The sequence below is a fragment of the Schistocerca nitens genome, chromosome 5 (genome assembly GCF_023898315.1).
Source record: "Schistocerca nitens isolate TAMUIC-IGC-003100 chromosome 5, iqSchNite1.1, whole genome shotgun sequence".
NCBI lineage: Eukaryota > Metazoa > Arthropoda > Insecta > Orthoptera > Acrididae > Schistocerca > Schistocerca nitens.
Window position 1 is genome coordinate 397702524 of NC_064618.1, and position 18079 is coordinate 397720602.

The following is an 18079-nucleotide window of genomic DNA, read 5'->3' on the forward strand; positions in this document are numbered from 1 at the left end:
CATCGCAGGTTGTGTTCAAAATGACTACCAACAGGGGCAATACACGCTTCCAGTCTGGTATGGAACGACTGCTGCGCACGTGCTAGCATTTCACTGGGGATGCCCGTGCACGCTGCCCTAATACATTGTTGCATATCATCGGGTGTAGTTGGTATGTCCTTGTAGACAGCGTCTATCAACTTTCCCCACAGAAAGAACGTCTACAGGGGTCAAATCCGGGAACGTTCCGACCAATGAGCAGGTCTTCTACGTCCAATCCAACGATTTGGAAACACTTCGTGAAGACATGCTGTGGTACTTCGCGCACTATGGGCTGCAGAGCCATCATGTTGGTACCACAGGTTCCTCCTAACCATCAGAGGAACGTGTTCTAGCGTCCATGGAAGATGGCCTGTTCGGAGGCTGCAATACTTGGGCGCGTTCAGTGTTCCGCCTATGAAAAACCGGCCTGTGAGCTGATGGTTCACTATTCAATACCCCACGTTTACACTCCATGGACGCTGACGTTCCATCTGACGAAGCCAACGGGGTTTGTCAACAGACCAAGAGTGCAAGTCTCGATGGTTTATCCGGCCACGATTGGTAAATGTGGCTTCATCACTAAACAAGACACATGATATATCTGAAGTGTTCTGTCTTAATGCTCATATGCAGAAGTTAACACCATTCTTGTAACCGTTTCCATGCAGCTCTTAATAGAGAAAGAGGTGACAGGGATGGAACCTACGCCGATGGAGAATGCATAGCACCTTGCCTGACACATATACACACCACTGCCTCGTGCGATTGTGCGGAAGAGACGTTATAATCAACTGTAACACTAACAAGAAGAGTAACTTCCCCCTCATCTGTCGTTACTTGTTTCCTGCTGTTACGTTGTCTAGTTGTTACACTACCACTTTCACGCAACTAACGTGGATTTTCACACATTAACTGTATAGCAAGTCGCAATGAACATGTATTCACATTGTAAGCAAACATAACAACGTCATAGCTAGCAACTATGCAGGCTGAATGGCACAAAGAAATCTCTATGTGGAAACTTTTCAAAATACGGTATCTCGTAAACGACTCTCAATATAATTCTGCAACAAACACCACTGACATTCTAATTTACCCTAATTTTATTTTGTTAATGACAATAGGCATTGTTCCATTCAAAAAGCGTACGTTTGCACAAAAAATACTCTTTTTAAGTATTATTACAATATGTTTATTGGATAACAATACGATCTCCTAACTATCAATCCATTGTGCGAAAACCGCACAACAGCACTTTCCATTTCCGCAATATTTGCGGAGCAATTTTTGGGTGCTTCTCCCTGTATATCTAATGTTACCAGTGTGCAAAATTTCGAAGCTGCGAATGTTGATGAAATAGGATCTCTGCTCCAACGCAAAGTTTTTGACCATTAACTGCTCTCATCACTCCACTTGCGTTAGTAAATATGTGCCCCACTGTCTATTTGTAATAGCCAAGCCAGACGTACATATGAGAATTTTGTTTGGAGACACCTCACCAGGATTATCTATACGGGTCTCCTGTGTGGCGTCCTCTACAGATGATGTCCATTTTGCAGCAGGTGATAGCACCAGGTAATTGACTCATTGACTCAGTGAGACGTCGGAGTACTGTTATGTGAAAATCGTAGGGTAGTGTGGAGCATGACTTTAGAAATGAATACTTCAAGTAAATTTTACGAATGTCAGCTTCAATAATTGTCTACTATTTCTGCTGCACCACAGTATGAAAACAATTATAATCATTGATATCCTCTTATGGTTAGTTTGTTGGTTGATTTGGGAGAGGGGACCAAACAGCGAGGTCATCGGTCCCGTCATATTAGGACGGGAAAGGGAGGCCGTGCCTTTTGAAAGGAACCACCCCGGCAATTGCCCCAAGCGATTTAGGGAAATCACGGAAAACCTAAATCAAGTCGGGCAGACGCGGGTTTGGACCGTCGTTCTCTCTCTAATGGCTCTAAGCACTATGAGACTTTACATCTGAGGTCATCAGTCCCCTAGAACTTAGACCTACTTAAACCTATCTAACCTAAGGACATCACACACATCCATGCCCGAGGCAGGATTCAAACCTGCGACAGTAGCAGCAGCGCAGTTCCGGATTGAAGCGCCTCGGTCACAGCGGCCGGCTCGCCTTTCTCCGGAACGCGAGTCCAGTGTGCTAACCACTGCGCCACCTCGCTCAATCACTGATGTCACATGACACTTTAATACAGCGGTGGCTAACTTACAGTTGTCACTCAGCTCTGTGATCCAATATGCCCAATATGCAATGATCCGCAATCATCACACTCACGTCCAATCTACTAACTGCTATTGTCAACACTCTCGTGACCATTTCTGTTGCCTTTTGATTATGATTTTGACTTTAAGTGATGAAAATTAAGCCATTCTGCAACAGCTTGTGCGACCCATGACCGACACGCTTGGGCAGACACCGCGAGGCTCCTAGAGCAGTGACAACAGCGTTCCTGGCCTCAAACTGTTCGGCCAATCAGGGGGTTGGATTTTTATGTTTCAGCTGTTTTCAGCCAATAGCTAGTGAGCAGGTGGGTGACATCGTGCCCCATAGCTAACTCCACGCTGGAACCACTGCCTCATCAGAACGCCATGTTTACTTTCTTCCCAGACTAAAGGCCTTGTGCAGTATTGCACCACCTTACGAATCACCGTTTGACATGTGTTACAATCACACTCTTTGGTTTGTTTACATCTACATCTACCCTTTAAATAGATGCTCTGGAAGCCACAGCACGGTGCGTGGCGGAGGGCACCACGCACCACCGCTAGTATTCCCTCCCCTGCTCCAGTCGCAAATAGAGTGAGGGAAAAACGACTGCCTATATGCTTCCGTATGAGCCATAATTTCTCGTATCTTACCTTCGCGGTTCTTACGCGCAACGTATGTCGGCGGCAGTAGAATCGTTCGGCAGTCAGCTTCAAATGTCGGTTCTCTAAATTTTCTCAATGGTGTTCCTCGAAAAGAACGTCGCCTTCCCTCCAGGGATTCCCATTTGAACTCCTGAAGCATCTCCGTAACACTTACTTGTTGTTCGAACCTACCGATAATAAATCTAGCAGCACGCCTCTGAAGTGCTTCGATGTGTTCCTTCCGACCTGGTACGGATCCCAAACACTCGGCTGTACTCAAGAATATGTCACACCAGCGTCCTGAATGCGGCCTCCTTTCCATGTGAATCACACTTTCCTAAAATTCTTCCAATGAATCGAATTGTACCATTTGTTTTCCCTGCCACAGTTCTCACATGTTCCTTCCATTTCACATCGCTTTGCAACGTTACGCCCAGCTATTTAAACGACTTCACTGTCTCGAGGAGGACACTGCTAATACTGTGTCCGAACATTACAGGTTTGTTCTTCTTACCCATCCACATTAAATTACATTTTTCCACATTTAGCACTGGCTGCAATTCATCACACCAACTAAAAATTTTATCTAAGTCGTCTTGTATCTTCCTACAGTCACTCAACTTCGACACCTGACGATACTCCACGCTATCATCAGCAAACAACCGCAGATTGCTGCCCACCCTGTCCACCAAATCATTTATGTATACAGAGAACAACAGCGGTCCTATCACCCTTCCTTGGGGCATTCCTGACGACACCCTTGTGTCTGATTAACACTCGCCGTCGAGGACAACATACTGGGTTCTATTACTTGAGAAGTCTTTGAGCCACTCAGATGTCTGTGAACTCACTCCATATGCTCGTCCCTTCGTTAACAACCTGCAATAGGGCATCGAGTCAGATGCTTTCCAGAAATCTAGAAATATGGACTCAGGATATTGCACTTCATCTATAATTCGAAGTATATCATTCGAGAAAAGGCAAGCTGAGTTTCTAACTCCATGCTTTCTAAAACCATGCTCATTCGTGGACATAAGCTTTTCAGTCTCAAGAAAGTTTATTATATTCGAACTGAGAATATGTTCCAGAATTCTGCAGTAAACCAAAGTTAAGAACATCGGTCTGTAATATTGTTGGTCCGTTCTTTTACTCACCTGCGCTTTTTTCCAGTCACTTGGAACTTTGTGCTGGGAGACAGATTCACGATAAATGCAAGCTAGATAAGGGGCCAATGCCGTAGAGTACTCTTTGTGAAACCGAATTGGCATTCCATCCGGACCTAGTGATTTATTTGCATTCAAGTCTTTCAGCCGTTTCTCTGCGCGAGGGATGCTTATTTCTATTGGCATGTCGCCCATACTTGACGGTCCCATCCGATGGTCAAATGGCGGTATGTTTGTACGATTGTCTTTTGTGCACGATTTCTTGAACGAGAAATTTCAAACTTCGGCTTTCGCTTTGCTGTCTTCAACTGCCACACCAGACTGATCAGCAAGGGACTGAATGAAAGCCTTAGGCCCGATTAGCGATTTTACATACGTCCAAAATTTTCCCTGATTTTCTGCCTGATCTTTTGCTAAGGTATGACGGTGGTAATTATATCTTTTAAAGCACATGAGACTGTTTCCCAAAGTGATTTGTGCACCAGGATTAAACCGACAGATGTTAATAACGGTAAGTAATGCCTTCAAGTCAACCTTATTATGTGACTAATCTCTGATAATTGTCCCCCATTCGGATCTCCGGGCGGGGACTACCCAGGAGGACGTTGCTATCAGGAGAAAGAAAATTGGCTTTCTACGGGTCGGAGCGTGGAATGTCAGATCCCATAATCGGGCAGGTAGGTTAGAAAATTTAAAAAGGGAAATGGATAGGTTAAAGTTAGATATAGTGGGAATTAGTGAAGTTCGGTGGCGGGATGAACAAGACTTCTGGTCAGGTGAATACAGGGTTATAAATACAAAATCAAATAGGGGTAATGCAGGAGTAGGTTTAATAAAGAATAGGAAAATAGGAATGTGGGTAAGCTACTACAAACAGCATAGTGAACGCATTATTGTGGCCAAGATAGATGCCTACCACAGTAGTACAAGTTTATATGCCAACTAGCTCTGCAGATGACGAAGAGATTGATGAAATGTATGATGAAATAAAAGAAATTATTCAGATAGTGAACGGAGACGAAAATTTAATAGTCATGAGTGACTGGAATTCGATAGTAGGAAAAGGAAGAGAAGGGAACGTAGTAGGTGAATACGGAATGGGGTTAAGGAATGAAAGAGGAAGTCACCTGGTAGAATTTTGCACAGAGCATAACTTAATCATAGCTAACACTTGGTTCAAGAATCATAAAAGACGGTTGTATACAAGGAAGAAGTCTGGAGATACTGGGAGGTGTCAGATAGATTATATAATCGTAAGACAGAGATTTAGGAACCAGGTTTTAAATTGTAAGACATTTCCAGGGGCAGATGTGGACTCTGACCACAACCTATTGGTTATGAACTGTAGATTAAAACGGAAGAAACTGCAAAGAGGTGGGAATTTAAGGAGATGGGACCTGGATATATTGAACGAAATCAGAGGTTGCAGAGAGTTTCAGGGACAGCATTAGGGAACGATTGACAAGAATGGGGGAAAGAAATACAGTAGAAGAAGAATGGGTAGCTTTGAGAGATGAAATAGTGAAAGCAGCAGAGGATCAAGTAGGTAAAAAGACGAGGGCTAATAGAAATCCTTGGGTAACAGAAGAGATCTAGAATTTAATTGATGAAAGGAGAAAATACAAAAATGCAGTAAACGAAGCAGGCAAAAAGGAATACAAACGTCTCAAAAATGAGATCGACAGGAAGTGCAAAGTGGCTAAGCAGGGATGGCTGAGGACAAATGTAAGGATGTACAAGCATGTATCACTAGGGGTAAGATAGATACTGCCTACAGGAAAATTAAAGAGACCTTTGGAGAAAAGAGAACCACTTGCATGAATATCAAGAGCTCAGATGGAAACCCAGTTCTAAGCAAAGAAGGGAAAGCAGAAAGGTGGAAGGAGTATACAGAGGGTCTATACAAGGGCGATGTTCTTGAGGACAATATTATGGAAATGGAAGAGGATGTAGATGAAGATGAAATGGGAGATATGATACTGCGTGAAGAGTTTGACAGAGCACTGAAAGACCTGAGTCGAAACAAGGCCCCGGGAGTAGACAACATTCCATTAGAACTACTGATAGCCTTGGGAGAGCCAGCGCTGACAAAACTCTACCGTCTGGTGAGGAAGATGTATGAGACAGGCGAAATAGCCTCATACTTCAAGAAGAATGTAATAATTCCAATCCCAAAGAAAGCAGATGCTGACAGATTTGAAAATTACCGAACTATCAGTATAATAAGCCGCGGCTGCAAAATGCTAACACGAATTCTTTACAGACGAATGGAAAAACTGGTAGAAGCCGACCTCGGGGTAGATCAGTTTGGATTCCGTAGAAATATTGGAACACGTGAGGCAATACTGACCCTACGACTTATCTTAGAGAATAGATTAAGGAAAGGGAAGCCTACGTTTCTAAAATTTGTAGACTTAGAGAAAGCATTTGACAATGTTGACTGGAATACTCTTTTTCATATTCTGAAGGTGGAAGGGGTAAAATACAGGGAGCGAAAGGCTGTTTACAATTTGTACAGAAACCAGATGGCAGTTATAAGAGTCGAGGGGCATAAAAGGGAAGCAGCGGTCGGGAAGGGAGTGAATAGGGTTGTAGCCTCTCCCCGATGTTATTCAATCTGTATATTGAGCAAGCAGTAAAGGAAACAAAAGAAAAATTCGGAGTAGGTATTGAAATCCATGGAGAAGAATTAAAAACTTTGAGGTTCGCCGATGATATTGTAATTCTGTCAGAGACAGCAAAGGACTTGGAAGAGCAGTTGAACGGAATGGATAGTGTCTTGAAAGGAGGATATAAGATGAACATCAACAAAAGCAAAACGAGGTTAATGGAATGTAGTCGAATTAAGTTGGGTGATGCTGAGGGAATTAGATTAGGAAGTGAGACACTTGAAGTAGTAAAGGAGTTTTGCTATTTGGGGAGCAAAATAACTGATGATGGTCGAAGTAGAGAGGATATAAAATGTAAACTGGCAAGGGCAAGGAAAGCGTTTGTGAAGAAGAGAAATTTGTTAACATCGAGTATAGATTTAAGTGTCAGGAAGTCGTTTCTGAAAGTATTTGTATGGAGTGTAGCCATGTATGGAAGTGAAACATGGACGATAAATAGTTTAGACAAGAAGAGAATAGAAGCTTTCGAAATGTGGTGCTACAGAAGAACGCTGAAGATTAGATGGGTAGATCACATAACTAATGAGGAGGTATTGAACAGAATTGGGGAGAAGAGAAATTTGTGGCACAACTTGGCTAGAAGAAGGTATCGGTTGGTAGGACATATTCTGAGGCACCAAGGGATCAACAATTTAGCATTGGAGGGCAGCGTGGAGGGTAAAAATCGTAGAGGGAGACCAAGAGGTGAATACATTAAACAGATTCAGAAGGATGTAGGTTGCAGTAGGTACTGGGAGAGGAAGAAGCTTGCACAGGATAGAATAGCATGGAGAGCTGCATCAAACCTGTCTCTGGACTGAAGACCACAACAGCAACAACAATCCCTGATACCTCTGCACATTGTTTTTACGTAGTCTAACACAAAAAAATCGCAACAGCAAACAATAATCAATGTACAGTTATGAAATGTAGGTTTGTGTAGGTAACATATTTGAGTGATTAACATTGCAAGATCACAGGTTAATGTAAACGTGAGATAAGCCACTGCAAATGTGTAAAGCAGGTACATTAACAAACTGTTTAACGACCAGGATGTTAAATGCAAGCATGCAAACCTGCGTTCATTGTGCTGTACCGGTGCTGGAAGTTAGTTTGTGGGATGGAGTCGCATACCTATTGCACTTGGTCGGTCATTACTGTGACGCTTAATGGTGTCTGTGGATGACGTTGGAGTTGTCCAATGAGGTCCTACGTGTGCTCGAATGGAGACGGACCTGGTAATCAAGCAGGCCAAAGCAACATGTCGACACTCTGTAGGGCATGTTGGGTTACAACAGCGGTATGTGGGCGAGCGTCATCCTGCTGGAAAACAAACCCTGGGGGAGTGCTGTTCATGGATGACAGCGCGACAGATGAAATCACCAGATTGATGTACAAAATTGCACTCAGGGTGCGTGGGATAACTACGAGAGTGCTCCTTCCGTCATACGAAATCGCACCATAGACCATATCTCCAGGTGTAGGTGCAGTGGGTCTACCATACAGACAGGTTGATTGCAGGCCCTCAACTGGCCGCCTCCTAACTATCACACGGCCATCACTGGTATAGAGGAAGAACCTGCTTTGACCAGGAAACACAAAAGCCTTCCACTCCGCTCCGGGACGAGCTCTCGCTTGACACCTCTGAAGTGACAAATGGCGATGGTTTGGTGTCACTAGAATGCACACTACAGAGTATCTGGTTCTGAGCTGTCCTTGAAGTAACCGATTTTTAACCGTTCATTGTGTCACTGTAGTGCCAACTTCTGCTCAAATTGCTGCTACAGATGCAGTAAAATGCTCCAAGTGGCCGTCCAGAGTCGATCTTCTTGACACTGTACATTCTCGTGACCATCGCCATCAGCAATCATGTATAGTCGCGCCATTCCTGCCAAGTTTTTATGCTGTACCGCAGAAGGAACATCCAGCTTCTCTTAGCCCTGTCACATGACTTCGTTTAAATTCAGTGAGTGTTGATATTGACGTCTTTGTCACCTTTCATTCTTGACCAACATCAACTCACCACGTCCAATCTCAAAGGTAACTAAAGATGAAGACCGCTACAGCGTGTATTTAAACCAAACTTGATTTTTAGCCTCGTAATGGCGCTATTAGCTCCACTCTATGCGACTAGCGCGAAATTTGAATAGACATCATCTTTCAGATGTAGAAACACGCCTACCAGCTTTCGTTTGTGTCGCAAAACTCCTTCTTGGTTCCCATCAGTTGCCACAGCTACACATCGCTCCCCACATTATCTAGAAACAACCACTAAATATTATGCATGTGTTTCTTTCTTGCCACAGCTACACATTGGTCCCCAAATTACCTAGAAACAACCACTAAAAACCGTGCACCATTTGATGATATGTCGCTAGGCGATTTGAAATCGGTCTTTTCAAAACAAAAATGGAACCATCAGAAAGGAGACTGATTGCAGTTATATAACCTGACAAAAAAAGTGAAGCACCCGAAGACATGGTCTGATATCAATGTAACATTGTAGAGGCACACAGCATCAGTGGGGCATGCAATTCTCTGTGACAGGTGGAACGGCCACCAGAGTGCACTAATGTTGTCCATGATTCGTATTGTTACCAGGCGTGGTAGAGTATATAAGGATCGTGAACAGCGTCATATGTTTGGTGGTCACTGAGAAGGAGATGAAGATGCAGCATACTCATGTGATTCAGGATTATCAGTACCTGACAGAGTGTCGAAGGAGCCTCCATGTGGGTTTCCATTTGGCCAGTTGGTTGACTCATGCAATATACAAATCTGTGAGGAATTCCAGTAAGACAATAGCCTATTGTTGGACTGCATGGGAACATCAGGTTCAGCTTACTCATCGTCAAGGTTCCAGCCGACCACGTTTGACCACCACAGGGGAGCATCGCCAAATTGTGCACAAAGCACAACGTAACCCCTTCACATCTGCATTGGCCATCCGAGAACAAGTAATGGACTTCCAGAAAGATTCTGTGTGATTTCGCACCATTAGCCAGAGACCAGCAGCAGGTGGACTAGGGAATTATTGTTCCATGCATGGGCTGCCATTAACAGCACAATACAAACGGCTGTGTTTTGAATCGTGCCGCGACTGGGAATCATTGGCTGCTGATGAATAGCGTCGCATTGTGTTCAGCGATAAATCACGATTCTGCACCACCCTAGATGTCCTCCTTTTGGTTGGTATGGTGGCGCCCTTTGAGAGCTCTCATTCCTCCATTGTTTTGGAGAGGCACTGTGGTGGTACTCCTGACGTCCTGGTGTGGGGAGCCATTAGGTCTGACTTAGGTCAGGGTTGGTAGTGATTGATACACCTCTGATGGTACAGTGGTATGTCACAGACACTCAGTGTCCCCCTATGTTACCTCTCACGTGACAGTATCACGGTGTGGGCAATGCTCGTCTGTATATGGCACTAGCTTCTATAAACTTTCTGGGCGATGTTGAGGTACTTGCATGGCAATCAAGATGCCCTCATCTGTCTCCAGTAGAACATGTGTTGAATCGTGCTACAACTCTGTCCTCATATCAATGTCCGAGATATCAAGGACCAGTTACAACAGGTGTGGGTCGACCCACCTCAGGAGAGGATATAAACGCTTTATGAAACCTTCCGCAACCGAAACAGTGCTTGCATCCATGGCAAAGGGGGGGGGGGGGTGCACCATGATACTGATAAGTGAGCTTACACTGCCAAATTCTTTATAAATTTGACTCGATACTGAAATCAGAAAAATAACATGACATACCTTCTCTACACGTGAAGTTTCATTTCGTTGCCTCCTCTCCTTCTGGGCTCCTCACTTTTTTGTGGGGCAGTGTATTTCTGAAAACCTTTTCTGAGCTGTTCTTATGAGGCTGTCAAGTATGCAACACACTACATGTTTAGCAGAGAAGAGTCGGAACAAGCTGAACACACTTTCTGGTGATTAGAGGTTGTAAATCAGATGTGGCCAACCTTCTCGGTAGGCGGGGCAAATTTTTGAGAGGGGATTTATCCGCGGGCCGCATTACAATTTTTTTTTGTGAACCAAAACAGCCAAGATATATTAATCTATTTTTTAAAGATAGTAAAACAAATCTGAGGTAAGAGCATTTATTATACAATTTAATGCAATACAATGCTAATGAGATGTCTGGCTGTGTTTGACTGAACTGAGTGAGTCAGTGTTGATGTCATCTGAAGTTGTTGCTACACGCAAAGAGTTTGCGATTTGATGTAATTCATCCAACTAAAAAGTTTTTCACACACGTTAGTATTTCCAAATAATGAAATCAATTTAAAGCATATTTGTAAAACAAGGGATATTTCTTCTTGTCCAAATATGTCTTATAGAACTCTTTTAAACCAACCTGATTAAATTTTCCTTTTAACTGTGCATCACACCGAATTTCGCAAATTGCATTTGTAGCTGTCCCGCAAGTGAACTTGTGTCTACCGAGAATGGCGTAGTAAATACAGGAACGACGTTTCTTAAAATCTTGAAATCGGCTTCCGAATTCATGTTTCAAGTCAGATATCAATGAAAAGAATTTAACAGCTGCCGTCTATGTGACGTCCGATTGCTTTGACAGTGTAGTAAAATGTGTGAAGTTTTTTATTCGTAACTGTTCTTGCCATTGCCGATGTTTCATTTGGAATGAGGAAATAAGATCATGCATGACATTAATCAGCTTATCTTTTCCTTGGAGTCGAGGTATTAACATCATTTAGGTGACTAGTTATATCGACCAAAAAAGCAAAGTCGGGAAGCATTTCTTTATCTTCAAATTCCGGGAGTCTGTTTGACTTGATTTTAAAGAATGATTGCATTTCTTGCTCCAAATCAAACACTCTTCTCAACATTTTCACACGGGTTAGCCACCTTACTTCTGTATAATACGAAATGTTATCATGTTCTGAATCCAAAGACTTCAGAAATTCTTGGAACTGACGGTGATTCAATCCTTTTGGCTTAATAAAGTTTCTGCTAAACAGCAGATATTTACAAGGGCGAATGTTTAAAAAAACGACCTAATTTGGAATCGTACCCTGGTCCTCAAGAAGGAAGGCTAGCCTAGTACCACAAAGCTATTCTGGATCGGTTTTTCATTTGAGTATTATACGCAATTGGGAAACTTCATAGCCTGTTCTCTCGAGAATTTTTGTCTTATATTAAAATTTCGATTCCAATTTCGACTTTCTTTTGTTATGATTATTTCTTAAAACTATTCTACATTTCAAGTCGATAACATTATTAGTTACTCTAAATAAGAGAGAAAGACAGTGGATGAAGTTGCACTAGGAGGATCCCATTTCTGCCTTTGTAATGTGGAATACTTATACGTCATCAGTAAAAACATGTTGTTACAATTAAATGTTTATTTATTTTGTACTACTAAAATTAAAAGAAGGTGCTGAGTCAGAAGCCATTACTTATGTCGGCTGGTATACCTGCTCACCCTAACTGAATACATAAAATAAATTCTAGCTTGTTAAAATTAAAGACAAGCATCACAGATCAATAGTAAAAAGATAAAGCTGTCTTTGCATGCTTGAAGTTACGATAGGTCTATCGCGGTCGAATGTGAATAATGTACACACATGAAGGGTCGTAACTTTACTGCCGACAGTGTTGTGAATTTGCTGTAAAATTAAATATGTCTGGCACTCGCCTTACTCGCGAAGCGCAACAAACGTATCCCGTTGCGCAATCCATACTACAGCTGATTGTTGGTTGCACATCGCCAAGGAGAAATATATTTTCTTGAAGATGGCGCACGGGCTTTCCAAAATATATCCAACACAGTGTTTTTCTTTCAAACAGGAAAATAGTTGAAGATCTAACTATAGTTGAACCAATGAACTGAGATATTCATATAGTAATTGGATATGATACGAAAGAAACTTGATAGAATATCCTTTTGTGGGTTTTACGAGATATAAAAATTAAATTTTAATTTCATATGAAACTGCTACGCGGGCCGCGGGTTGGACTCCTGTCAGACGGGGATGTGCAACAGGAAGTTATGGGCTTCTTTACACATCTACATCTACATCCATACTCCGCAAGCCACCTGACGGTGTGTGGCGGAGGGTACCTAGAGTACCTCTATCGGTTCTCCCTTCTATTCCAGTCTCGTATTGTTCGTGGAAAGAAGGATTGTCGGTATGCTTCTGTGTGGGCTCTAATCTCTCTGATTTTATCCTCATGGTCTCTTCGTGAGATATACGTAGGAGGGAGCAATATACTGCTTGACTCTTCGGTGAAGGTATGTTCTCGAAACTTTAACAAAAGCTCGTACCGAGCTACTGAGCGTCTCTCCTGCAGAGTCTTCCACTGGAGTTCATCTATCATCTCCGTAACGCTTTCGCGATTACTAAATGATCCTGTAACGAAGCGCGCAGTGGCCGAACAAGCGTACTGTAACCTACTTCCTTTGTTTTCGGGTTGCATTTCCTTAGGATTCTTCCAATGAATCTCAGTCTGGCATCTGCTTTACCAACGATCAACTTTATATAATCATTCCATTTTAAATCACTCCTAATGAGTACTCCCAGATAATTTATGGAATTAACTGCTTCCAGTTGCTGACCTGCTATTTTGTAGCTAAATGATTAGGGATCTATCTTTCTATGTATTCGCAGCACATTACACTTGTCTACATTGAGATTCAATTACCATTCCCTGCACCATGCGTCAATTCGCTGCAGATCTTCCTGCATTTCAGTACAATTTTCCATTGTTACAACCTCTCGATACACCACAGCATCATCCGCAAAAAGCCTCAGTGAACTTCCGATGTCATCCACAAGGTCATTTATGTATATTATGACTAGCAACGGTCCTACGACACTCCCTGCGCCACACCTGAAATCACTCTTACTTCGGAAGACTTCTCTCCATTGAGAATGACATGCTGCGTTCTGTTATCTAGGAACTCTTCAATCCAGTCACACAATTGGTCTGATGGTTCAAATGGTTCAAATGGCTCTGAGCACTATGGGACTCAACATCTTAGGTCATAAGTCCCCTAGAACTTAGAACTACTTAAACCTAACTAACCTAAGGACATCACACACACCCATGCCCGAGGCAGGATTCGAACCTGCGACCGTAGCAGTCCCGCGGTTCCGGACTGCAGCGCCAGAACCGCACGGCCACCGCGGCCGGCAATTGGTCTGATAGTCCATATGCTCTTACTTTGTTCATTAAACGACTGTGGGGAACTGTATCGAACGCCTTGCGGAAGTCAAGAAACATGGCATCTACCTGGTTACCCGTGTCTATGGCCCTCTGAGTCTCATGGACGAATAGCACGAGCTGGGTTTCACACGACCGTCTTTTTCGAAACCCATGCTGATTCCTACAGAGTAGATTTCTAGTCTCCAGAAAAGTCATTATACTCGAACATAATACGTGTTCCAAAATTCTACAACTGATCGACGTTAGAGATATAGATCTATAGTTCTGCACATCTGTTCGACGTCCCTTCTTGAAAAGGGGGATGACCTGTGCCCTTTTACAACCCATTGGAACGCTACGCTCTTCTAGAGACCTACGGTACACCGCTGCAAGAAGGGGGGCAAGTTCCTTCGCGTACTCTGTGTAAAATCGAACTGGTATCCCATCAGGTCCAGCGGCCTTTCCTCTTTTGAGCGATTTTAATTGTTTCTCTATCCCTCTGTCGTCTATTTCGGTATCTACCATTTTGTCATTTGTGCGACAATCTAGAGAAGGAACTCCAGTGCAGTGTTCCTCTGTGAAACAGCTTTGGAAAAATACATTTAGTATTTCGGCCTTTAGTCTGTCATCCCCTGTTTCAGTACCATTTTGGTCACAGAGTGTCTGGACATTTTGTTTTGATCCACCTACCGCTTTGATATAAGACCAAAATTTCTTAAGATTTTCTGCCAAGTCAGTACATAGAACTTTACTTTCGAATTCATTGAACGCCACTCGCATAGCCCTCCTCACACTACATTTCGCTTCGCGTAATTTTTGTTTGTTTGCAAGGCTTTGGCTATGTTTATGTTTGCTGCGAAGTTCCCTTTGCTTCCGCAGCAGTTTTCTAACTCGGTTGTTGTACCACGGTGGCTCTTTTCCATCTCTTACGGTCTTGCTTGGCACATACTCATATTGTACGATGGTTTTGAACTTTGTCCACTGATCCTCAACACTATCTGTACTTGGGACAAAACTTTTGTGTTGAGCCATCAGGTACTCTGTAATCTGCTTTTTGTCATTTTTGCTAAACAGAAAAACCTTCCTTCCTTTCTTAATATCTCTATTTACGGCTGAAATCATCGATGCAGTAACCGCTTTATGATCGCTGATTCCCTGTTCTGCGTTAACTGTAATAGTTCGGGTCTGTTTGTCACCAGGAGGTCTAATATGTTATCGCCACGAGTCGGTTCTCTGTTCAACTGCTCAAGGTAGTTTTCAGATAAAGCACTTAAATAAATTTCACTGGACTCTTTGTCCCTACCACCCGTTATGAACGTTTGAGTCTCCCAGTCTATATCCGGCAAATTAAAATCTCCACCCAGAACTATAACATGGTGCGGAAATCTACTCGAATTATTTTCTTATGTGCGTGCGTGAATGTGGCATCGTGAAGACTATGATTTACCAAACGGGATAATTATGTCGATACTCATGGCTATTTTGCCTGATTGGCGTACCGATTCTCGACTATACGGCCAACGAATGGACACTTTTTGATCACCCATCATATCGACCAGAGCAGATAACACCGAGAGAATTTGCGTTCAAGAGAATACCAGTGTGAGCTGTGAAAAGCAAAAGAGCATCAAAGGACGTAGGGAACGTTACAACTCGGTTATACGGGGTGAACGTTAATGAGACCGCCAAACTGTAGGGGCGGATTCCTGACTGGAAATGGAGGAAAAAAGGCCCTATGAACATGTGTCGGAAATGCACGGTAGATGGCGCTGACAAATGAAAATTCCTCTGACCATGTGCCGTATCTGTAGCCCACAGATGACGATTATTCAGAATGAGGATGCTACTTCTGGTAAAGTTTGCTTCATCGTTAAAGAGGACTTTTGACAGAAATCCTATAATTGGCACGGTCTGTTGCAAAAACCAACGACTAAAGCCTTCCCTTAAAGGGAAATGCGCTGCTGATAATCCTTGGACTCGTTGCAGGTGACAGGGATAGTAACGGTTGCCATGCAGAATACACACAATCATACTTTTACACCATGTTGGCGGCTCATTTGCCTGGAGCTTGTGTTAGGGTCTCAATATTCTGTAGGAGCCGGTCCTCTAAATCTGGTGTTCGTACAGTCCGCCTGCTCCCTGTGCGTTCGTCTGTAGAGGAGGCCAAGGACGAATTTAGAATGATAATTGAAACTGCGGTAGAAGACAATAAGAGGGGCCTTCAATAAGTAATGCATTGCATTTTTTTTCTCGTCTAGTTTTGGTTGAAAAATGTGCTTTTCGTTGTGGGACACCGTGGAACGTTCCCGCTGCAGCCCCTGTAGTTACCTGAAGTTGCGAGAGGTGGTGTCGCTATACGTAGCCTTCAAAATGACGTTTGTAACAGAGGTGTGTTACAAGCACAGAATTCTCATTGCGTTTCTTTTGGCGACAAGAGCATCGCAGATATTCATAGGCGCGTGCAGAATGTCTACAGAAACCTGGCAGTCTGTCATCATCGCAACGAGGTCGCGCAAACCTATCTGATCTCGAGCGTGTCGGCCGGTCGCACACGACAGTACGAGTAATTCGTGCAATTTTGGAACGTGCGGACACTGATTCGAGGTGATCAACGGATCACAATCAAACAGCTCGCTGCACAACTGTTCGTCTCTGATGGCAATGCTGACTACTCGTGTAGCAGCTAGGGTGCTCAAATGTGTGAGCCCACTGAGTTTCCCATCACCTACCAGGAGACCATAAAGACCAACGACGGGCCATATGTGCGGAATTGCTTGCGTGTTACGAGGCGGATCGCGACAATTTTTGTCGAACATCGTCACAGGCTATGAAACATGGGTTCACCACTTCGAACCGGAAACAAAAAAAGCAATACCTGGAGTGACGCCACACTCTCTCCACTGAAGAAAAAGTTCAAAGTCGTGACCTCAGCCGGTGACGACGTGGCGACGTTCGATCTGGGACTGTAAGGAGGTTTTTCGATTGATGTCTTCTCTCATAGGGCAACGATAAACTGTGGAGTGTATTGTGCTTCCATGAGAAAACTGAAGAAACGACCTCAGCGTGTTCGTCACCACAAAAATGGAAATGAACTCTACATCTACATCTACGTGATTACTCTGCTATTCGCAATAAAGTGCCTGGCAGATGGTTCAATGAACCACCTCCATGCTGTCTCTCTACCGTTCCACTCTCGAACGGCACGCGGGAAAAACGAGCACTTAAATTTTTCCGTGCGAGCCCTGATTTCTCTTATTTTATCGTGATGATCATTTCTCCCTATGTAGGTGGGTGCCAACAGAATGTTTTCGCAATCGGAGGAGAAAACTGGTGATTGAAATTTCATAAGAAGATCTCGTCGCAACGAAAAACGCCTCTGTTTTAGTGATTGCCACTCCAATTCGCGTATCATGTCTGTGACACTATCCGCCCTATTTCGCGATAATACAAAACGAGCTACCCTTCTTTGTACTTTTTCGATGTCATCCATCAGTCCCACCTGATGCGGATCTCACACCGCACAGCAGTTCTCCAGAATAGGGCGGACAAGCAAAGTGTAAGCAGTCTCTTTGGTAGACCTGTTGCACCTTCAAGTGTTCTGCCAATGAATCGCAGTCTTTGGTTTACTCTACGCACAATATTATATATGTGATCATTCAAATTTAGGTTATTTGTAATTGTAATCCCCAAGTATTTAGTTGAATTTACAGCCCCCAGATTTGTGTGACTTATCGCGTAATGGAAATTTAGCCTATTTCTTTTAGTAATCATGTGAATAACTTCGCACTTTTCTTTATTCAGGGTCAATTGCCACTTTTCGCACCATGACAACGCAAGGCCTCACACAAGTCTGCACACCCCAGATGAGCTCACAGGTCTTTAATGTTCTCATCCACCCTACAGCCCGGATCTCGCGCCCACCCACATTCGTCTGTCTGGCCCAATGAAGGATGCACTCCGCGACAAGCAGCACGTCGACGATGGGGAGGTTCCTGATGCAGCAAAACGTCTGCTCCGATGTCGACGAGTGGAGTGGTACCATTTGGGTATACAGAACCTCCCAGTAACGAGACGTAAGGCCGTCGCATAGAACGAAGATTATGTTAAAAAAACATGTTTTTGTAGCCAAAAAATGGAGAATAATATGATTTATTGGGATCCTGAATAAAACCACACTGTTTTCAGAGAAAATAAGTGT